Source organism: Trichomycterus rosablanca, unplaced genomic scaffold (genome assembly GCF_030014385.1).
Source record: "Trichomycterus rosablanca isolate fTriRos1 unplaced genomic scaffold, fTriRos1.hap1 scaffold_89, whole genome shotgun sequence".
NCBI lineage: Eukaryota > Metazoa > Chordata > Actinopteri > Siluriformes > Trichomycteridae > Trichomycterus > Trichomycterus rosablanca.
In genome coordinates, this window is record NW_026947258.1 from 159,103 (window position 1) to 176,264 (window position 17,162).

Genomic DNA, 17,162 nt, shown 5'->3' on the forward strand with positions numbered 1-17,162 from the left:
CGGATCCTCAAAAGGTAGGGCCCGTGGCCCGGCGCCTATTTCAGGTTATCGCTTCTCGGCCTTTTGGCTAAGATCAAGTGTAGTATCTGTTCTTATCAGTTTAATATCTGATACGTCCTCTACCCGAGGACCATATATTAAATGGATTTTTAGGCCTGGGAGTCGGAAGAGGGGCTTGCTCAGTCCACTCCACGCATCGACCAGGTATTGCATTGCCTCCTGTCACGGTGCACCCTCATAAACGGTCAAACGAAAGAGTAATTGACGAATGCTGGTGACTGGCCCCTGCTGGAAAGCTGTTGGGATTAGGGGTACGGCGCCTTAGACCTTTGCCTAGCCTAGGCCCGGGGTTTCCTCGGTCCTTTTGCGCTAGGGAGTCCCGCTTTTCCCGCTTTTTCATTTTCCCTCCATTTTACTTAAAAAAAAAAAAAAAAAAAAAAAAAAGGCGAAAGACTTAATTTTCCCCCACCCTGTGTTTCTCCAGGCAAAGGCTGTGCTGCCTCGTCACCCACCCGACGACCCAAGGGCGCTTTTGCTGCAGGTTTTCGTCGCTCTACCTCGAGCCCTCTTCCTTGAGCGGCCGGTGGCCTACGGAGGCCTGGGCGACCGGCGAGCAGGGCTGGAGTTTCTCTTCATTCACGTACAAATCTTTCGCCTTTTACTAAAGATTTCCGTGGAGAGGAACGTTGACAAGTTCAACTTATTTTTTGAAGGCTTTGTCTTTGCAAAGCTGCTCTTTTGCTGGTGGAATGACAGAAGGTGTGTGGGCGTGAAGGCGGCCGGTCAGCGCCGTCCACTAGTCCGGATCCTCAAAAGGTAGGGCCAGTGGCCCGGCGCCTATTTCAGGTTATCGCTTCTCGGCCTTTTGGCTAAGATCAAGTGTAGTATCTGTTCTTATCAGTTTAATATCTGATACGTCCTCTATCCGAGGACCATATATTAAATGGATTTTTAGGCCTGGGAGTCGGAAGAGGGGCTTGCTCCGTCCACTCCACGCATCGACCAGGTATTGCATTGCCTCCTGTCACGGTGCACCCTCATAAACGGTCAAACGAAAGAGTAATTGACGAATGCTGGTGACTGGCCCCTGCTGGAAAGCTGTTGGGATTAGGGGTACGGCGCCTTAGACCTTTGCCTAGCCTAGGCCTGGGGTTTCCTCGGTCCTTTTGCGCTAGGGAGTCCCGCTTTTCCCGCTTTTTCATTTTCCCTCCATTTTACTTAAAAAAAAAAAAAAAAAAAAAAAAAAGGCGAAAGACTTAATTTTCCCCCACCCTGTGTTTCTCCAGGCAAAGGCTGTGCTGCCTCGTCACCCACCCGACGACCCAAGGGCGCTTTTGCTGCAGGTTTTCGTCGCTCTACCTCGAGCCCTCTTCCTTGAGCGGCCGGTGGCCTACGGAGGCCTGGGCGACCGGCGAGCAGGGCTGGAGTTTCTCTTCATTCACGTACAAATCTTTCGCCTTTTACTAAAGATTTCCGTGGAGAGGAACGTTGACAAGTTCAACTTATTTTTTGAAGGCTTTGTCTTTGCAAAGCTGCTCTTTTGCTGGTGGAATGACAGAAGGTGTGTGGGCGTGAAGGCGGCCGGTCAGCGCCGTCCACTAGTCCGGATCCTCAAAAGGTAGGGCCCGTGGCCCGGCGCCTATTTCAGGTTATCGCTTCTCGGCCTTTTGGCTAAGATCAAGTGTAGTATCTGTTCTTATCAGTTTAATATCTGATACGTCCTCTACCCGAGGACCATATATTAAATGGATTTTTAGGCCTGGGAGTCGGAAGAGGGGCTTGCTCAGTCCACTCCACGCATCGACCAGGTATTGCATTGCCTCCTGGCACGGTGCACCCTCATAAACGGTCAAACGAAAGAGTAATTGACGAATGCTGGTGACTGGCCCCTGCTGGAAAGCTGTTGGGATTAGGGGTACGGCGCCTTAGACCTTTGCCTAGCCTAGGCCCGGGGTTTCCTCGGTCCTTTTGCGCTAGGGAGTCCCGCTTTTCCCGCTTTTTCATTTTCCCTCCATTTTACTTAAAAAAAAAAAAAAAAAAAAAAAAAAGGCGAAAGACTTAATTTTCCCCCACCCTGTGTTTCTCCAGGCAAAGGCTGTGCTGCCTCGTCACCCACCCGACGACCCAAGGGCGCTTTTGCTGCAGGTTTTCGTCGCTCTACCTCGAGCCCTCTTCCTTGAGCGGCCGGTGGCCTACGGAGGCCTGGGCGACCGGCGAGCAGGGCTGGAGTTTCTCTTCATTCACGTACAAATCTTTCGCCTTTTACTAAAGATTTCCGTGGAGAGGAACGTTGACAAGTTCAACTTATTTTTTGAAGGCTTTGTCTTTGCAAAGCTGCTCTTTTGCTGGTGGAATGACAGAAGGTGTGTGGGCGTGAAGGCGGCCGGTCAGCGCCGTCCACTAGTCCGGATCCTCAAAAGGTAGGGCCCGTGGCCCGGCGCCTATTTCAGGTTATCGCTTCTCGGCCTTTTGGCTAAGATCAAGTGTAGTATCTGTTCTTATCAGTTTAATATCTGATACGTCCTCTACCCGAGGACCATATATTAAATGGATTTTTAGGCCTGGGAGTCGGAAGAGGGGCTTGCTCAGTCCACTCCACGCATCGACCAGGTATTGCATTGCCTCCTGTCACGGTGCACCCTCATAAACGGTCAAACGAAAGAGTAATTGACGAATGCTGGTGACTGGCCCCTGCTGGAAAGCTGTTGGGATTAGGGGTACGGCGCCTTAGACCTTTGCCTAGCCTAGGCCCGGGGTTTCCTCGGTCCTTTTGCGCTAGGGAGTCCCGCTTTTCCCGCTTTTTCATTTTCCCTCCATTTTACTTAAAAAAAAAAAAAAAAAAAAAAAAAAGGCGAAAGACTTAATTTTCCCCCACCCTGTGTTTCTCCAGGCAAAGGCTGTGCTGCCTCGTCACCCACCCGACGACCCAAGGGCGCTTTTGCTGCAGGTTTTCGTCGCTCTACCTCGAGCCCTCTTCCTTGAGCGGCCGGTGGCCTACGGAGGCCTGGGCGACCGGCGAGCAGGGCTGGAGTTTCTCTTCATTCACGTACAAATCTTTCGCCTTTTACTAAAGATTTCCGTGGAGAGGAACGTTGACAAGTTCAACTTATTTTTTGAAGGCTTTGTCTTTGCAAAGCTGCTCTTTTGCTGGTGGAATGACAGAAGGTGTGTGGGCGTGAAGGCGGCCGGTCAGCGCCGTCCACTAGTCCGGATCCTCAAAAGGTAGGGCCAGTGGCCCGGCGCCTATTTCAGGTTATCGCTTCTCGGCCTTTTGGCTAAGATCAAGTGTAGTATCTGTTCTTATCAGTTTAATATCTGATACGTCCTCTACCCGAGGACCATATATTAAATGGATTTTTAGGCCTGGGAGTCGGAAGAGGGGCTTGCTCCGTCCACTCCACGCATCGACCAGGTATTGCATTGCCTCCTGTCACGGTGCACCCTCATAAACGGTCAAACGAAAGAGTAATTGACGAATGCTGGTGACTGGCCCCTGCTGGAAAGCTGTTGGGATTAGGGGTACGGCGCCTTAGACCTTTGCCTAGCCTAGGCCTGGGGTTTCCTCGGTCCTTTTGCGCTAGGGAGTCCCGCTTTTCCCGCTTTTTCATTTTCCCTCCATTTTACTTAAAAAAAAAAAAAAAAAAAAAAAAAAGGCGAAAGACTTAATTTTCCCCCACCCTGTGTTTCTCCAGGCAAAGGCTGTGCTGCCTCGTCACCCACCCGACGACCCAAGGGCGCTTTTGCTGCAGGTTTTCGTCGCTCTACCTCGAGCCCTCTTCCTTGAGCGGCCGGTGGCCTACGGAGGCCTGGGCGACCGGCGAGCAGGGCTGGAGTTTCTCTTCATTCACGTACAAATCTTTCGCCTTTTACTAAAGATTTCCGTGGAGAGGAACGTTGACAAGTTCAACTTATTTTTTGAAGGCTTTGTCTTTGCAAAGCTGCTCTTTTGCTGGTGGAATGACAGAAGGTGTGTGGGCGTGAAGGCGGCCGGTCAGCGCCGTCCACTAGTCCGGATCCTCAAAAGGTAGGGCCAGTGGCCCGGCGCCTATTTCAGGTTATCGCTTCTCGGCCTTTTGGCTAAGATCAAGTGTAGTATCTGTTCTTATCAGTTTAATATCTGATACGTTCTCTACCCGAGGACCATATATTAAATGGATTTTTAGGCCTGGGAGTCGGAAGAGGGGCTTGCTCAGTCCACTCCACGCATCGACCAGGTATTGCATTGCCTCCTGGCACGGTGCACCCTCATAAACGGTCAAACGAAAGAGTAATTGACGAATGCTGGTGACTGGCCCCTGCTGGAAAGCTGTTGGGATTAGGGGTACGGCGCCTTAGACCTTTGCCTAGCCTAGGCCCGGGGTTTCCTCGGTCCTTTTGCGCTAGGGAGTCCCGCTTTTCCCGCTTTTTCATTTTCCCTCCATTTTACTTAAAAAAAAAAAAAAAAAAAAAAAAAAGGCGAAAGACTTAATTTTCCCCCACCCTGTGTTTCTCCAGGCAAAGGCTGTGCTGCCTCGTCACCCACCCGACGACCCAAGGGCGCTTTTGCTGCAGGTTTTCGTCGCTCTACCTCGAGCCCTCTTCCTTGAGCGGCCGGTGGCCTACGGAGGCCTGGGCGACCGGCGAGCAGGGCTGGAGTTTCTCTTCATTCACGTACAAATCTTTCGCCTTTTACTAAAGATTTCCGTGGAGAGGAACGTTGACAAGTTCAACTTATTTTTTGAAGGCTTTGTCTTTGCAAAGCTGCTCTTTTGCTGGTGGAATGACAGAAGGTGTGTGGGCGTGAAGGCGGCCGGTCAGCGCCGTCCACTAGTCCGGATCCTCAAAAGGTAGGGCCCGTGGCCCGGCGCCTATTTCAGGTTATCGCTTCTCGGCCTTTTGGCTAAGATCAAGTGTAGTATCTGTTCTTATCAGTTTAATATCTGATACGTCCTCTACCCGAGGACCATATATTAAATGGATTTTTAGGCCTGGGAGTCGGAAGAGGGGCTTGCTCAGTCCACTCCACGCATCGACCAGGTATTGCATTGCCTCCTGGCACGGTGCACCCTCATAAACGGTCAAACGAAAGAGTAATTGACGAATGCTGGTGACTGGCCCCTGCTGGAAAGCTGTTGGGATTAGGGGTACGGCGCCTTAGACCTTTGCCTAGCCTAGGCCCGGGGTTTCCTCGGTCCTTTTGCGCTAGGGAGTCCCGCTTTTCCCGCTTTTTCATTTTCCCTCCATTTTACTTAAAAAAAAAAAAAAAAAAAAAAAAAAGGCGAAAGACTTAATTTTCCCCCACCCTGTGTTTCTCCAGGCAAAGGCTGTGCTGCCTCGTCACCCACCCGACGACCCAAGGGCGCTTTTGCTGCAGGTTTTCGTCGCTCTACCTCGAGCCCTCTTCCTTGAGCGGCCGGTGGCCTACGGAGGCCTGGGCGACCGGCGAGCAGGGCTGGAGTTTCTCTTCATTCACGTACAAATCTTTCGCCTTTTACTAAAGATTTCCGTGGAGAGGAACGTTGACAAGTTCAACTTATTTTTTGAAGGCTTTGTCTTTGCAAAGCTGCTCTTTTGCTGGTGGAATGACAGAAGGTGTGTGGGCGTGAAGGCGGCCGGTCAGCGCCGTCCACTAGTCCGGATCCTCAAAAGGTAGGGCCCGTGGCCTGGCGCCTATTTCAGGTTATCGCTTCTCGGCCTTTTGGCTAAGATCAAGTGTAGTATCTGTTCTTATCAGTTTAATATCTGATACGTCCTCTACCCGAGGACCATATATTAAATGGATTTTTAGGCCTGGGAGTCGGAAGAGGGGCTTGCTCAGTCCACTCCACGCATCGACCAGGTATTGCATTGCCTCCTGGCACGGTGCACCCTCATAAACGGTCAAACGAAAGAGTAATTGACGAATGCTGGTGACTGGCCCCTGCTGGAAAGCTGTTGGGATTAGGGGTACGGCGCCTTAGACCTTTGCCTAGCCTAGGCCCGGGGTTTCCTCGGTCCTTTTGCGCTAGGGAGTCCCGCTTTTCCCGCTTTTTCATTTTCCCTCCATTTTACTTAAAAAAAAAAAAAAAAAAAAAAAAAAGGCGAAAGACTTAATTTTCCCCCACCCTGTGTTTCTCCAGGCAAAGGCTGTGCTGCCTCGTCACCCACCCGACGACCCAAGGGCGCTTTTGCTGCAGGTTTTCGTCGCTCTACCTCGAGCCCTCTTCCTTGAGCGGCCGGTGGCCTACGGAGGCCTGGGCGACCGGCGAGCAGGGCTGGAGTTTCTCTTCATTCACGTACAAATCTTTCGCCTTTTACTAAAGATTTCCGTGGAGAGGAACGTTGACAAGTTCAACTTATTTTTTGAAGGCTTTGTCTTTGCAAAGCTGCTCTTTTGCTGGTGGAATGACAGAAGGTGTGTGGGCGTGAAGGCGGCCGGTCAGCGCCGTCCACTAGTCCGGATCCTCAAAAGGTAGGGCCAGTGGCCCGGCGCCTATTTCAGGTTATCGCTTCTCGGCCTTTTGGCTAAGATCAAGTGTAGTATCTGTTCTTATCAGTTTAATATCTGATACGTCCTCTACCCGAGGACCATATATTAAATGGATTTTTAGGCCTGGGAGTCGGAAGAGGGGCTTGCTCCGTCCACTCCACGCATCGACCAGGTATTGCATTGCCTCCTGTCACGGTGCACCCTCATAAACGGTCAAACGAAAGAGTAATTGACGAATGCTGGTGACTGGCCCCTGCTGGAAAGCTGTTGGGATTAGGGGTACGGCGCCTTAGACCTTTGCCTAGCCTAGGCCCGGGGTTTCCTCGGTCCTTTTGCGCTAGGGAGTCCCGCTTTTCCCGCTTTTTCATTTTCCCTCCATTTTACTTAAAAAAAAAAAAAAAAAAAAAAAAAAAAGGCGAAAGACTTAATTTTCCCCCACCCTGTGTTTCTCCAGGCAAAGGCTGTGCTGCCTCGTCACCCACCCGACGACCCAAGGGCGCTTTTGCTGCAGGTTTTCGTCGCTCTACCTCGAGCCCTCTTCCTTGAGCGGCCGGTGGCCTACGGAGGCCTGGGCGACCGGCGAGCAGGGCTGGAGTTTCTCTTCATTCACGTACAAATCTTTCGCCTTTTACTAAAGATTTCCGTGGAGAGGAACGTTGACAAGTTCAACTTATTTTTTGAAGGCTTTGTCTTTGCAAAGCTGCTCTTTTGCTGGTGGAATGACAGAAGGTGTGTGGGCGTGAAGGCGGCCGGTCAGCGCCGTCCACTAGTCCGGATCCTCAAAAGGTAGGGCCCGTGGCCCGGCGCCTATTTCAGGTTATCGCTTCTCGGCCTTTTGGCTAAGATCAAGTGTAGTATCTGTTCTTATCAGTTTAATATCTGATACGTCCTCTACCCGAGGACCATATATTAAATGGATTTTTAGGCCTGGGAGTCGGAAGAGGGGCTTGCTCAGTCCACTCCACGCATCGACCAGGTATTGCATTGCCTCCTGGCACGGTGCACCCTCATAAACGGTCAAACGAAAGAGTAATTGACGAATGCTGGTGACTGGCCCCTGCTGGAAAGCTGTTGGGATTAGGGGTACGGCGCCTTAGACCTTTGCCTAGCCTAGGCCCGGGGTTTCCTCGGTCCTTTTGCGCTAGGGAGTCCCGCTTTTCCCGCTTTTTCATTTTCCCTCCATTTTACTTAAAAAAAAAAAAAAAAAAAAAAAAAAGGCGAAAGACTTAATTTTCCCCCACCCTGTGTTTCTCCAGGCAAAGGCTGTGCTGCCTCGTCACCCACCCGACGACCCAAGGGCGCTTTTGCTGCAGGTTTTCGTCGCTCTACCTCGAGCCCTCTTCCTTGAGCGGCCGGTGGCCTACGGAGGCCTGGGCGACCGGCGAGCAGGGCTGGAGTTTCTCTTCATTCACGTACAAATCTTTCGCCTTTTACTAAAGATTTCCGTGGAGAGGAACGTTGACAAGTTCAACTTATTTTTTGAAGGCTTTGTCTTTGCAAAGCTGCTCTTTTGCTGGTGGAATGACAGAAGGTGTGTGGGCGTGAAGGCGGCCGGTCAGCGCCGTCCACTAGTCCGGATCCTCAAAAGGTAGGGCCAGTGGCCCGGCGCCTATTTCAGGTTATCGCTTCTCGGCCTTTTGGCTAAGATCAAGTGTAGTATCTGTTCTTATCAGTTTAATATCTGATACGTCCTCTACCCGAGGACCATATATTAAATGGATTTTTAGGCCTGGGAGTCGGAAGAGGGGCTTGCTCCGTCCACTCCACGCATCGACCAGGTATTGCATTGCCTCCTGTCACGGTGCACCCTCATAAACGGTCAAACGAAAGAGTAATTGACGAATGCTGGTGACTGGCCCCTGCTGGAAAGCTGTTGGGATTAGGGGTACGGCGCCTTAGACCTTTGCCTAGCCTAGGCCCGGGGTTTCCTCGGTCCTTTTGCGCTAGGGAGTCCCGCTTTTCCCGCTTTTTCATTTTCCCTCCATTTTACTTAAAAAAAAAAAAAAAAAAAAAAAAAAAGGCGAAAGACTTAATTTTCCCCCACCCTGTGTTTCTCCAGGCAAAGGCTGTGCTGCCTCGTCACCCACCCGACGACCCAAGGGCGCTTTTGCTGCAGGTTTTCGTCGCTCTACCTCGAGCCCTCTTCCTTGAGCGGCCGGTGGCCTACGGAGGCCTGGGCGACCGGCGAGCAGGGCTGGAGTTTCTCTTCATTCACGTACAAATCTTTCGCCTTTTACTAAAGATTTCCGTGGAGAGGAACGTTGACAAGTTCAACTTATTTTTTGAAGGCTTTGTCTTTGCAAAGCTGCTCTTTTGCTGGTGGAATGACAGAAGGTGTGTGGGCGTGAAGGCGGCCGGTCAGCGCCGTCCACTAGTCCGGATCCTCAAAAGGTAGGGCCCGTGGCCCGGCGCCTATTTCAGGTTATCGCTTCTCGGCCTTTTGGCTAAGATCAAGTGTAGTATCTGTTCTTATCAGTTTAATATCTGATATGTCCTCTACCCGAGGACCATATATTAAATGGATTTTTAGGCCTGGGAGTCGGAAGAGGGGCTTGCTCAGTCCACTCCACGCATCGACCAGGTATTGCATTGCCTCCTGGCACGGTGCACCCTCATAAACGGTCAAACGAAAGAGTAATTGACGAATGCTGGTGACTGGCCCCTGCTGGAAAGCTGTTGGGATTAGGGGTACGGCGCCTTAGACCTTTGCCTAGCCTAGGCCCGGGGTTTCCTCGGTCCTTTTGCGCTAGGGAGTCCCGCTTTTCCCGCTTTTTCATTTTCCCTCCATTTTACTTAAAAAAAAAAAAAAAAAAAAAAAAAAGGCGAAAGACTTAATTTTCCCCCACCCTGTGTTTCTCCAGGCAAAGGCTGTGCTGCCTCGTCACCCACCCGACGACCCAAGGGCGCTTTTGCTGCAGGTTTTCGTCGCTCTACCTCGAGCCCTCTTCCTTGAGCGGCCGGTGGCCTACGGAGGCCTGGGCGACCGGCGAGCAGGGCTGGAGTTTCTCTTCATTCACGTACAAATCTTTCGCCTTTTACTAAAGATTTCCGTGGAGAGGAACGTTGACAAGTTCAACTTATTTTTTGAAGGCTTTGTCTTTGCAAAGCTGCTCTTTTGCTGGTGGAATGACAGAAGGTGTGTGGGCGTGAAGGCGGCCGGTCAGCGCCGTCCACTAGTCCGGATCCTCAAAAGGTAGGGCCAGTGGCCCGGCGCCTATTTCAGGTTATCGCTTCTCGGCCTTTTGGCTAAGATCAAGTGTAGTATCTGTTCTTATCAGTTTAATATCTGATACGTCCTCTACCCGAGGACCATATATTAAATGGATTTTTAGGCCTGGGAGTCGGAAGAGGGGCTTGCTCCGTCCACTCCACGCATCGACCAGGTATTGCATTGCCTCCTGTCACGGTGCACCCTCATAAACGGTCAAACGAAAGAGTAATTGACGAATGCTGGTGACTGGCCCCTGCTGGAAAGCTGTTGGGATTAGGGGTACGGCGCCTTAGACCTTTGCCTAGCCTAGGCCCGGGGTTTCCTCGGTCCTTTTGCGCTAGGGAGTCCCGCTTTTCCCGCTTTTTCATTTTCCCTCCATTTTACTTAAAAAAAAAAAAAAAAAAAAAAAAAAAGGCGAAAGACTTAATTTTCCCCCACCCTGTGTTTCTCCAGGCAAAGGCTGTGCTGCCTCGTCACCCACCCGACGACCCAAGGGCGCTTTTGCTGCAGGTTTTCGTCGCTCTACCTCGAGCCCTCTTCCTTGAGCGGCCGGTGGCCTACGGAGGCCTGGGCGACCGGCGAGCAGGGCTGGAGTTTCTCTTCATTCACGTACAAATCTTTCGCCTTTTACTAAAGATTTCCGTGGAGAGGAACGTTGACAAGTTCAACTTATTTTTTGAAGGCTTTGTCTTTGCAAAGCTGCTCTTTTGCTGGTGGAATGACAGAAGGTGTGTGGGCGTGAAGGCGGCCGGTCAGCGCCGTCCACTAGTCCGGATCCTCAAAAGGTAGGGCCAGTGGCCCGGCGCCTATTTCAGGTTATCGCTTCTCGGCCTTTTGGCTAAGATCAAGTGTAGTATCTGTTCTTATCAGTTTAATATCTGATACGTCCTCTACCCGAGGACCATATATTAAATGGATTTTTAGGCCTGGGAGTCGGAAGAGGGGCTTGCTCCGTCCACTCCACGCATCGACCAGGTATTGCATTGCCTCCTGTCACGGTGCACCCTCATAAACGGTCAAACGAAAGAGTAATTGACGAATGCTGGTGACTGGCCCCTGCTGGAAAGCTGTTGGGATTAGGGGTACGGCGCCTTAGACCTTTGCCTAGCCTAGGCCCGGGGTTTCCTCGGTCCTTTTGCGCTAGGGAGTCCCGCTTTTCCCGCTTTTTCATTTTCCCTCCATTTTACTTAAAAAAAAAAAAAAAAAAAAAAAAAAGGCGAAAGACTTAATTTTCCCCCACCCTGTGTTTCTCCAGGCAAAGGCTGTGCTGCCTCGTCACCCACCCGACGACCCAAGGGCGCTTTTGCTGCAGGTTTTCGTCGCTCTACCTCGAGCCCTCTTCCTTGAGCGGCCGGTGGCCTACGGAGGCCTGGGCGACCGGCGAGCAGGGCTGGAGTTTCTCTTCATTCACGTACAAATCTTTCGCCTTTTACTAAAGATTTCCGTGGAGAGGAACGTTGACAAGTTCAACTTATTTTTTGAAGGCTTTGTCTTTGCAAAGCTGCTCTTTTGCTGGTGGAATGACAGAAGGTGTGTGGGCGTGAAGGCGGCCGGTCAGCGCCGTCCACTAGTCCGGATCCTCAAAAGGTAGGGCCAGTGGCCCGGCGCCTATTTCAGGTTATCGCTTCTCGGCCTTTTGGCTAAGATCAAGTGTAGTATCTGTTCTTATCAGTTTAATATCTGATACGTCCTCTACCCGAGGACCATATATTAAATGGATTTTTAGGCCTGGGAGTCGGAAGAGGGGCTTGCTCCGTCCACTCCACGCATCGACCAGGTATTGCATTGCCTCCTGTCACGGTGCACCCTCATAAACGGTCAAACGAAAGAGTAATTGACGAATGCTGGTGACTGGCCCCTGCTGGAAAGCTGTTGGGATTAGGGGTACGGCGCCTTAGACCTTTGCCTAGCCTAGGCCCGGGGTTTCCTCGGTCCTTTTGCGCTAGGGAGTCCCGCTTTTCCCGCTTTTTCATTTTCCCTCCATTTTACTTAAAAAAAAAAAAAAAAAAAAAAAAAAGGCGAAAGACTTAATTTTCCCCCACCCTGTGTTTCTCCAGGCAAAGGCTGTGCTGCCTCGTCACCCACCCGACGACCCAAGGGCGCTTTTGCTGCAGGTTTTCGTCGCTCTACCTCGAGCCCTCTTCCTTGAGCGGCCGGTGGCCTACGGAGGCCTGGGCGACCGGCGAGCAGGGCTGGAGTTTCTCTTCATTCACGTACAAATCTTTCGCCTTTTACTAAAGATTTCCGTGGAGAGGAACGTTGACAAGTTCAACTTATTTTTTGAAGGCTTTGTCTTTGCAAAGCTGCTCTTTTGCTGGTGGAATGACAGAAGGTGTGTGGGCGTGAAGGCGGCCGGTCAGCGCCGTCCACTAGTCCGGATCCTCAAAAGGTAGGGCCAGTGGCCCGGCGCCTATTTCAGGTTATCGCTTCTCGGCCTTTTGGCTAAGATCAAGTGTAGTATCTGTTCTTATCAGTTTAATATCTGATACGTCCTCTACCCGAGGACCATATATTAAATGGATTTTTAGGCCTGGGAGTCGGAAGAGGGGCTTGCTCCGTCCACTCCACGCATCGACCAGGTATTGCATTGCCTCCTGTCACGGTGCACCCTCATAAACGGTCAAACGAAAGAGTAATTGACGAATGCTGGTGACTGGCCCCTGCTGGAAAGCTGTTGGGATTAGGGGTACGGCGCCTTAGACCTTTGCCTAGCCTAGGCCCGGGGTTTCCTCGGTCCTTTTGCGCTAGGGAGTCCCGCTTTTCCCGCTTTTTCATTTTCCCTCCATTTTACTTAAAAAAAAAAAAAAAAAAAAAAAAAAGGCGAAAGACTTAATTTTCCCCCACCCTGTGTTTCTCCAGGCAAAGGCTGTGCTGCCTCGTCACCCACCCGACGACCCAAGGGCGCTTTTGCTGCAGGTTTTCGTCGCTCTACCTCGAGCCCTCTTCCTTGAGCGGCCGGTGGCCTACGGAGGCCTGGGCGACCGGCGAGCAGGGCTGGAGTTTCTCTTCATTCACGTACAAATCTTTCGCCTTTTACTAAAGATTTCCGTGGAGAGGAACGTTGACAAGTTCAACTTATTTTTTGAAGGCTTTGTCTTTGCAAAGCTGCTCTTTTGCTGGTGGAATGACAGAAGGTGTGTGGGCGTGAAGGCGGCCGGTCAGCGCCGTCCACTAGTCCGGATCCTCAAAAGGTAGGGCCCGTGGCCCGGCGCCTATTTCAGGTTATCGCTTCTCGGCCTTTTGGCTAAGATCAAGTGTAGTATCTGTTCTTATCAGTTTAATATCTGATACGTCCTCTACCCGAGGACCATATATTAAATGGATTTTTAGGCCTGGGAGTCGGAAGAGGGGCTTGCTCAGTCCACTCCACGCATCGACCAGGTATTGCATTGCCTCCTGGCACGGTGCACCCTCATAAACGGTCAAACGAAAGAGTAATTGACGAATGCTGGTGACTGGCCCCTGCTGGAAAGCTGTTGGGATTAGGGGTACGGCGCCTTAGACCTTTGCCTAGCCTAGGCCCGGGGTTTCCTCGGTCCTTTTGCGCTAGGGAGTCCCGCTTTTCCCGCTTTTTCATTTTCCCTCCATTTTACTTAAAAAAAAAAAAAAAAAAAAAAAAAAGGCGAAAGACTTAATTTTCCCCCACCCTGTGTTTCTCCAGGCAAAGGCTGTGCTGCCTCGTCACCCACCCGACGACCCAAGGGCGCTTTTGCTGCAGGTTTTCGTCGCTCTACCTCGAGCCCTCTTCCTTGAGCGGCCGGTGGCCTACGGAGGCCTGGGCGACCGGCGAGCAGGGCTGGAGTTTCTCTTCATTCACGTACAAATCTTTCGCCTTTTACTAAAGATTTCCGTGGAGAGGAACGTTGACAAGTTCAACTTATTTTTTGAAGGCTTTGTCTTTGCAAAGCTGCTCTTTTGCTGGTGGAATGACAGAAGGTGTGTGGGCGTGAAGGCGGCCGGTCAGCGCCGTCCACTAGTCCGGATCCTCAAAAGGTAGGGCCAGTGGCCCGGCGCCTATTTCAGGTTATCGCTTCTCGGCCTTTTGGCTAAGATCAAGTGTAGTATCTGTTCTTATCAGTTTAATATCTGATACGTCCTCTACCCGAGGACCATATATTAAATGGATTTTTAGGCCTGGGAGTCGGAAGAGGGGCTTGCTCCGTCCACTCCACGCATCGACCAGGTATTGCATTGCCTCCTGTCACGGTGCACCCTCATAAACGGTCAAACGAAAGAGTAATTGACGAATGCTGGTGACTGGCCCCTGCTGGAAAGCTGTTGGGATTAGGGGTACGGCGCCTTAGACCTTTGCCTAGCCTAGGCCCGGGGTTTCCTCGGTCCTTTTGCGCTAGGGAGTCCCGCTTTTCCCGCTTTTTCATTTTCCCTCCATTTTACTTAAAAAAAAAAAAAAAAAAAAAAAAAAGGCGAAAGACTTAATTTTCCCCCACCCTGTGTTTCTCCAGGCAAAGGCTGTGCTGCCTCGTCACCCACCCGACGACCCAAGGGCGCTTTTGCTGCAGGTTTTCGTCGCTCTACCTCGAGCCCTCTTCCTTGAGCGGCCGGTGGCCTACGGAGGCCTGGGCGACCGGCGAGCAGGGCTGGAGTTTCTCTTCATTCACGTACAAATCTTTCGCCTTTTACTAAAGATTTCCGTGGAGAGGAACGTTGACAAGTTCAACTTATTTTTTGAAGGCTTTGTCTTTGCAAAGCTGCTCTTTTGCTGGTGGAATGACAGAAGGTGTGTGGGCGTGAAGGCGGCCGGTCAGCGCCGTCCACTAGTCCGGATCCTCAAAAGGTAGGGCCAGTGGCCCGGCGCCTATTTCAGGTTATCGCTTCTCGGCCTTTTGGCTAAGATCAAGTGTAGTATCTGTTCTTATCAGTTTAATATCTGATACGTCCTCTACCCGAGGACCATATATTAAATGGATTTTTAGGCCTGGGAGTCGGAAGAGGGGCTTGCTCCGTCCACTCCACGCATCGACCAGGTATTGCATTGCCTCCTGTCACGGTGCACCCTCATAAACGGTCAAACGAAAGAGTAATTGACGAATGCTGGTGACTGGCCCCTGCTGGAAAGCTGTTGGGATTAGGGGTACGGCGCCTTAGACCTTTGCCTAGCCTAGGCCCGGGGTTTCCTCGGTCCTTTTGCGCTAGGGAGTCCCGCTTTTCCCGCTTTTTCATTTTCCCTCCATTTTACTTAAAAAAAAAAAAAAAAAAAAAAAAAAGGCGAAAGACTTAATTTTCCCCCACCCTGTGTTTCTCCAGGCAAAGGCTGTGCTGCCTCGTCACCCACCCGACGACCCAAGGGCGCTTTTGCTGCAGGTTTTCGTCGCTCTACCTCGAGCCCTCTTCCTTGAGCGGCCGGTGGCCTACGGAGGCCTGGGCGACCGGCGAGCAGGGCTGGAGTTTCTCTTCATTCACGTACAAATCTTTCGCCTTTTACTAAAGATTTCCGTGGAGAGGAACGTTGACAAGTTCAACTTATTTTTTGAAGGCTTTGTCTTTGCAAAGCTGCTCTTTTGCTGGTGGAATGACAGAAGGTGTGTGGGCGTGAAGGCGGCCGGTCAGCGCCGTCCACTAGTCCGGATCCTCAAAAGGTAGGGCCAGTGGCCCGGCGCCTATTTCAGGTTATCGCTTCTCGGCCTTTTGGCTAAGATCAAGTGTAGTATCTGTTCTTATCAGTTTAATATCTGATACGTCCTCTACCCGAGGACCATATATTAAATGGATTTTTAGGCCTGGGAGTCGGAAGAGGGGCTTGCTCCGTCCACTCCACGCATCGACCAGGTATTGCATTGCCTCCTGTCACGGTGCACCCTCATAAACGGTCAAACGAAAGAGTAATTGACGAATGCTGGTGACTGGCCCCTGCTGGAAAGCTGTTGGGATTAGGGGTACGGCGCCTTAGACCTTTGCCTAGCCTAGGCCCGGGGTTTCCTCGGTCCTTTTGCGCTAGGGAGTCCCGCTTTTCCCGCTTTTTCATTTTCCCTCCATTTTACTTAAAAAAAAAAAAAAAAAAAAAAAAAAGGCGAAAGACTTAATTTTCCCCCACCCTGTGTTTCTCCAGGCAAAGGCTGTGCTGCCTCGTCACCCACCCGACGACCCAAGGGCGCTTTTGCTGCAGGTTTTCGTCGCTCTACCTCGAGCCCTCTTCCTTGAGCGGCCGGTGGCCTACGGAGGCCTGGGCGACCGGCGAGCAGGGCTGGAGTTTCTCTTCATTCACGTACAAATCTTTCGCCTTTTACTAAAGATTTCCGTGGAGAGGAACGTTGACAAGTTCAACTTATTTTTTGAAGGCTTTGTCTTTGCAAAGCTGCTCTTTTGCTGGTGGAATGACAGAAGGTGTGTGGGCGTGAAGGCGGCCGGTCAGCGCCGTCCACTAGTCCGGATCCTCAAAAGGTAGGGCCCGTGGCCCGGCGCCTATTTCAGGTTATCGCTTCTCGGCCTTTTGGCTAAGATCAAGTGTAGTATCTGTTCTTATCAGTTTAATATCTGATACGTCCTCTACCCGAGGACCATATATTAAATGGATTTTTAGGCCTGGGAGTCGGAAGAGGGGCTTGCTCAGTCCACTCCACGCATCGACCAGGTATTGCATTGCCTCCTGGCACGGTGCACCCTCATAAACGGTCAAACGAAAGAGTAATTGACGAATGCTGGTGACTGGCCCCTGCTGGAAAGCTGTTGGGATTAGGGGTACGGCGCCTTAGACCTTTGCCTAGCCTAGGCCCGGGGTTTCCTCGGTCCTTTTGCGCTAGGGAGTCCCGCTTTTCCCGCTTTTTCATTTTCCCTCCATTTTACTTAAAAAAAAAAAAAAAAAAAAAAAAAAAGGCGAAAGACTTAATTTTCCCCCACCCTGTGTTTCTCCAGGCAAAGGCTGTGCTGCCTCGTCACCCACCCGACGACCCAAGGGCGCTTTTGCTGCAGGTTTTCGTCGCTCTACCTCGAGCCCTCTTCCTTGAGCGGCCGGTGGCCTACGGAGGCCTGGGCGACCGGCGAGCAGGGCTGGAGTTTCTCTTCATTCACGTACAAATCTTTCGCCTTTTACTAAAGATTTCCGTGGAGAGGAACGTTGACAAGTTCAACTTATTTTTTGAAGGCTTTGTCTTTGCAAAGCTGCTCTTTTGCTGGTGGAATGACAGAAGGTGTGTGGGCGTGAAGGCGGCCGGTCAGCGCCGTCCACTAGTCCGGATCCTCAAAAGGTAGGGCCCGTGGCCCGGCGCCTATTTCAGGTTATCGCTTCTCGGCCTTTTGGCTAAGATCAAGTGTAGTATCTGTTCTTATCAGTTTAATATCTGATACGTCCTCTACCCGAGGACCATATATTAAATGGATTTTTAGGCCTGGGAGTCGGAAGAGGGGCTTGCTCAGTCCACTCCACGCATCGACCAGGTATTGCATTGCCTCCTGGCACGGTGCACCCTCATAAACGGTCAAACGAAAGAGTAATTGACGAATGCTGGTGACTGGCCCCTGCTGGAAAGCTGTTGGGATTAGGGGTAC

The 17,162-nt window shown here is 51.4% G+C and overlaps 43 non-coding genes across 43 annotated transcripts; all 43 read left to right on the forward strand.

The window, feature by feature from the left end:
* The first annotated feature begins 47 nt into the window (after nucleotides 1-47).
* Nucleotides 48-238, forward strand: LOC134308503 (U2 spliceosomal RNA). Its single transcript, XR_010010765.1, has one exon. It is a non-coding gene; the product is annotated as a U2 spliceosomal RNA (small nuclear RNA).
* A 379-nt stretch (nucleotides 239-617) lies between these two features.
* Nucleotides 618-732, forward strand: LOC134308702 (U5 spliceosomal RNA). Its single transcript, XR_010010936.1, has one exon. It is a non-coding gene; the product is annotated as a U5 spliceosomal RNA (small nuclear RNA).
* A 117-nt stretch (nucleotides 733-849) lies between these two features.
* Nucleotides 850-1,040, forward strand: LOC134308284 (U2 spliceosomal RNA). Its single transcript, XR_010010553.1, has one exon. It is a non-coding gene; the product is annotated as a U2 spliceosomal RNA (small nuclear RNA).
* A 379-nt stretch (nucleotides 1,041-1,419) lies between these two features.
* Nucleotides 1,420-1,534, forward strand: LOC134308704 (U5 spliceosomal RNA). The gene has a single exon (XR_010010937.1). It is a non-coding gene; the product is annotated as a U5 spliceosomal RNA (small nuclear RNA).
* Nucleotides 1,535-1,651: 117 nt separating this feature from the next.
* LOC134308329 (U2 spliceosomal RNA) lies at nucleotides 1,652-1,842 on the forward strand. The gene has a single exon (XR_010010598.1). It is a non-coding gene; the product is annotated as a U2 spliceosomal RNA (small nuclear RNA).
* Nucleotides 1,843-2,221: 379 nt separating this feature from the next.
* On the forward strand, nucleotides 2,222-2,336 carry LOC134308706 (U5 spliceosomal RNA). Its single transcript, XR_010010939.1, has one exon. It is a non-coding gene; the product is annotated as a U5 spliceosomal RNA (small nuclear RNA).
* Nucleotides 2,337-2,453: 117 nt separating this feature from the next.
* On the forward strand, nucleotides 2,454-2,644 carry LOC134308504 (U2 spliceosomal RNA). Its single transcript, XR_010010766.1, has one exon. It is a non-coding gene; the product is annotated as a U2 spliceosomal RNA (small nuclear RNA).
* Nucleotides 2,645-3,023: 379 nt separating this feature from the next.
* Nucleotides 3,024-3,138, forward strand: LOC134308707 (U5 spliceosomal RNA). The gene has a single exon (XR_010010940.1). It is a non-coding gene; the product is annotated as a U5 spliceosomal RNA (small nuclear RNA).
* A 117-nt stretch (nucleotides 3,139-3,255) lies between these two features.
* Nucleotides 3,256-3,446, forward strand: LOC134308412 (U2 spliceosomal RNA). The gene has a single exon (XR_010010676.1). It is a non-coding gene; the product is annotated as a U2 spliceosomal RNA (small nuclear RNA).
* A 379-nt stretch (nucleotides 3,447-3,825) lies between these two features.
* Nucleotides 3,826-3,940, forward strand: LOC134308708 (U5 spliceosomal RNA). The gene has a single exon (XR_010010941.1). It is a non-coding gene; the product is annotated as a U5 spliceosomal RNA (small nuclear RNA).
* Nucleotides 3,941-4,057: 117 nt separating this feature from the next.
* LOC134308498 (U2 spliceosomal RNA) lies at nucleotides 4,058-4,248 on the forward strand. Its single transcript, XR_010010760.1, has one exon. It is a non-coding gene; the product is annotated as a U2 spliceosomal RNA (small nuclear RNA).
* Nucleotides 4,249-4,627: 379 nt separating this feature from the next.
* On the forward strand, nucleotides 4,628-4,742 carry LOC134308709 (U5 spliceosomal RNA). Its single transcript, XR_010010942.1, has one exon. It is a non-coding gene; the product is annotated as a U5 spliceosomal RNA (small nuclear RNA).
* Nucleotides 4,743-4,859: 117 nt separating this feature from the next.
* LOC134308330 (U2 spliceosomal RNA) lies at nucleotides 4,860-5,050 on the forward strand. Its single transcript, XR_010010599.1, has one exon. It is a non-coding gene; the product is annotated as a U2 spliceosomal RNA (small nuclear RNA).
* Nucleotides 5,051-5,429: 379 nt separating this feature from the next.
* LOC134308710 (U5 spliceosomal RNA) lies at nucleotides 5,430-5,544 on the forward strand. Its single transcript, XR_010010943.1, has one exon. It is a non-coding gene; the product is annotated as a U5 spliceosomal RNA (small nuclear RNA).
* Nucleotides 5,545-5,661: 117 nt separating this feature from the next.
* LOC134308331 (U2 spliceosomal RNA) lies at nucleotides 5,662-5,852 on the forward strand. The gene has a single exon (XR_010010600.1). It is a non-coding gene; the product is annotated as a U2 spliceosomal RNA (small nuclear RNA).
* Nucleotides 5,853-6,231: 379 nt separating this feature from the next.
* Nucleotides 6,232-6,346, forward strand: LOC134308712 (U5 spliceosomal RNA). The gene has a single exon (XR_010010945.1). It is a non-coding gene; the product is annotated as a U5 spliceosomal RNA (small nuclear RNA).
* A 117-nt stretch (nucleotides 6,347-6,463) lies between these two features.
* On the forward strand, nucleotides 6,464-6,654 carry LOC134308414 (U2 spliceosomal RNA). The gene has a single exon (XR_010010679.1). It is a non-coding gene; the product is annotated as a U2 spliceosomal RNA (small nuclear RNA).
* Nucleotides 6,655-7,035: 381 nt separating this feature from the next.
* Nucleotides 7,036-7,150, forward strand: LOC134308713 (U5 spliceosomal RNA). Its single transcript, XR_010010946.1, has one exon. It is a non-coding gene; the product is annotated as a U5 spliceosomal RNA (small nuclear RNA).
* Nucleotides 7,151-7,267: 117 nt separating this feature from the next.
* LOC134308333 (U2 spliceosomal RNA) lies at nucleotides 7,268-7,458 on the forward strand. The gene has a single exon (XR_010010601.1). It is a non-coding gene; the product is annotated as a U2 spliceosomal RNA (small nuclear RNA).
* Nucleotides 7,459-7,837: 379 nt separating this feature from the next.
* On the forward strand, nucleotides 7,838-7,952 carry LOC134308714 (U5 spliceosomal RNA). Its single transcript, XR_010010947.1, has one exon. It is a non-coding gene; the product is annotated as a U5 spliceosomal RNA (small nuclear RNA).
* A 117-nt stretch (nucleotides 7,953-8,069) lies between these two features.
* Nucleotides 8,070-8,260, forward strand: LOC134308415 (U2 spliceosomal RNA). Its single transcript, XR_010010680.1, has one exon. It is a non-coding gene; the product is annotated as a U2 spliceosomal RNA (small nuclear RNA).
* A 380-nt stretch (nucleotides 8,261-8,640) lies between these two features.
* On the forward strand, nucleotides 8,641-8,755 carry LOC134308715 (U5 spliceosomal RNA). The gene has a single exon (XR_010010948.1). It is a non-coding gene; the product is annotated as a U5 spliceosomal RNA (small nuclear RNA).
* Nucleotides 8,756-8,872: 117 nt separating this feature from the next.
* LOC134308279 (U2 spliceosomal RNA) lies at nucleotides 8,873-9,063 on the forward strand. The gene has a single exon (XR_010010549.1). It is a non-coding gene; the product is annotated as a U2 spliceosomal RNA (small nuclear RNA).
* Nucleotides 9,064-9,442: 379 nt separating this feature from the next.
* On the forward strand, nucleotides 9,443-9,557 carry LOC134308716 (U5 spliceosomal RNA). Its single transcript, XR_010010949.1, has one exon. It is a non-coding gene; the product is annotated as a U5 spliceosomal RNA (small nuclear RNA).
* Nucleotides 9,558-9,674: 117 nt separating this feature from the next.
* Nucleotides 9,675-9,865, forward strand: LOC134308416 (U2 spliceosomal RNA). The gene has a single exon (XR_010010681.1). It is a non-coding gene; the product is annotated as a U2 spliceosomal RNA (small nuclear RNA).
* Nucleotides 9,866-10,245: 380 nt separating this feature from the next.
* LOC134308718 (U5 spliceosomal RNA) lies at nucleotides 10,246-10,360 on the forward strand. Its single transcript, XR_010010951.1, has one exon. It is a non-coding gene; the product is annotated as a U5 spliceosomal RNA (small nuclear RNA).
* Nucleotides 10,361-10,477: 117 nt separating this feature from the next.
* LOC134308417 (U2 spliceosomal RNA) lies at nucleotides 10,478-10,668 on the forward strand. The gene has a single exon (XR_010010682.1). It is a non-coding gene; the product is annotated as a U2 spliceosomal RNA (small nuclear RNA).
* A 379-nt stretch (nucleotides 10,669-11,047) lies between these two features.
* LOC134308720 (U5 spliceosomal RNA) lies at nucleotides 11,048-11,162 on the forward strand. The gene has a single exon (XR_010010952.1). It is a non-coding gene; the product is annotated as a U5 spliceosomal RNA (small nuclear RNA).
* A 117-nt stretch (nucleotides 11,163-11,279) lies between these two features.
* On the forward strand, nucleotides 11,280-11,470 carry LOC134308418 (U2 spliceosomal RNA). The gene has a single exon (XR_010010683.1). It is a non-coding gene; the product is annotated as a U2 spliceosomal RNA (small nuclear RNA).
* A 379-nt stretch (nucleotides 11,471-11,849) lies between these two features.
* On the forward strand, nucleotides 11,850-11,964 carry LOC134308721 (U5 spliceosomal RNA). The gene has a single exon (XR_010010953.1). It is a non-coding gene; the product is annotated as a U5 spliceosomal RNA (small nuclear RNA).
* A 117-nt stretch (nucleotides 11,965-12,081) lies between these two features.
* Nucleotides 12,082-12,272, forward strand: LOC134308419 (U2 spliceosomal RNA). The gene has a single exon (XR_010010685.1). It is a non-coding gene; the product is annotated as a U2 spliceosomal RNA (small nuclear RNA).
* Nucleotides 12,273-12,651: 379 nt separating this feature from the next.
* On the forward strand, nucleotides 12,652-12,766 carry LOC134308722 (U5 spliceosomal RNA). Its single transcript, XR_010010954.1, has one exon. It is a non-coding gene; the product is annotated as a U5 spliceosomal RNA (small nuclear RNA).
* A 117-nt stretch (nucleotides 12,767-12,883) lies between these two features.
* LOC134308334 (U2 spliceosomal RNA) lies at nucleotides 12,884-13,074 on the forward strand. The gene has a single exon (XR_010010602.1). It is a non-coding gene; the product is annotated as a U2 spliceosomal RNA (small nuclear RNA).
* Nucleotides 13,075-13,453: 379 nt separating this feature from the next.
* On the forward strand, nucleotides 13,454-13,568 carry LOC134308723 (U5 spliceosomal RNA). The gene has a single exon (XR_010010955.1). It is a non-coding gene; the product is annotated as a U5 spliceosomal RNA (small nuclear RNA).
* A 117-nt stretch (nucleotides 13,569-13,685) lies between these two features.
* Nucleotides 13,686-13,876, forward strand: LOC134308420 (U2 spliceosomal RNA). Its single transcript, XR_010010686.1, has one exon. It is a non-coding gene; the product is annotated as a U2 spliceosomal RNA (small nuclear RNA).
* A 379-nt stretch (nucleotides 13,877-14,255) lies between these two features.
* Nucleotides 14,256-14,370, forward strand: LOC134308724 (U5 spliceosomal RNA). Its single transcript, XR_010010956.1, has one exon. It is a non-coding gene; the product is annotated as a U5 spliceosomal RNA (small nuclear RNA).
* A 117-nt stretch (nucleotides 14,371-14,487) lies between these two features.
* On the forward strand, nucleotides 14,488-14,678 carry LOC134308421 (U2 spliceosomal RNA). The gene has a single exon (XR_010010687.1). It is a non-coding gene; the product is annotated as a U2 spliceosomal RNA (small nuclear RNA).
* Nucleotides 14,679-15,057: 379 nt separating this feature from the next.
* Nucleotides 15,058-15,172, forward strand: LOC134308726 (U5 spliceosomal RNA). The gene has a single exon (XR_010010957.1). It is a non-coding gene; the product is annotated as a U5 spliceosomal RNA (small nuclear RNA).
* A 117-nt stretch (nucleotides 15,173-15,289) lies between these two features.
* LOC134308422 (U2 spliceosomal RNA) lies at nucleotides 15,290-15,480 on the forward strand. Its single transcript, XR_010010688.1, has one exon. It is a non-coding gene; the product is annotated as a U2 spliceosomal RNA (small nuclear RNA).
* Nucleotides 15,481-15,859: 379 nt separating this feature from the next.
* Nucleotides 15,860-15,974, forward strand: LOC134308727 (U5 spliceosomal RNA). The gene has a single exon (XR_010010958.1). It is a non-coding gene; the product is annotated as a U5 spliceosomal RNA (small nuclear RNA).
* Nucleotides 15,975-16,091: 117 nt separating this feature from the next.
* LOC134308335 (U2 spliceosomal RNA) lies at nucleotides 16,092-16,282 on the forward strand. Its single transcript, XR_010010603.1, has one exon. It is a non-coding gene; the product is annotated as a U2 spliceosomal RNA (small nuclear RNA).
* A 380-nt stretch (nucleotides 16,283-16,662) lies between these two features.
* LOC134308728 (U5 spliceosomal RNA) lies at nucleotides 16,663-16,777 on the forward strand. The gene has a single exon (XR_010010959.1). It is a non-coding gene; the product is annotated as a U5 spliceosomal RNA (small nuclear RNA).
* Nucleotides 16,778-16,894: 117 nt separating this feature from the next.
* Nucleotides 16,895-17,085, forward strand: LOC134308336 (U2 spliceosomal RNA). Its single transcript, XR_010010604.1, has one exon. It is a non-coding gene; the product is annotated as a U2 spliceosomal RNA (small nuclear RNA).
* The last annotated feature ends 77 nt before the right edge of the window (nucleotides 17,086-17,162 follow it).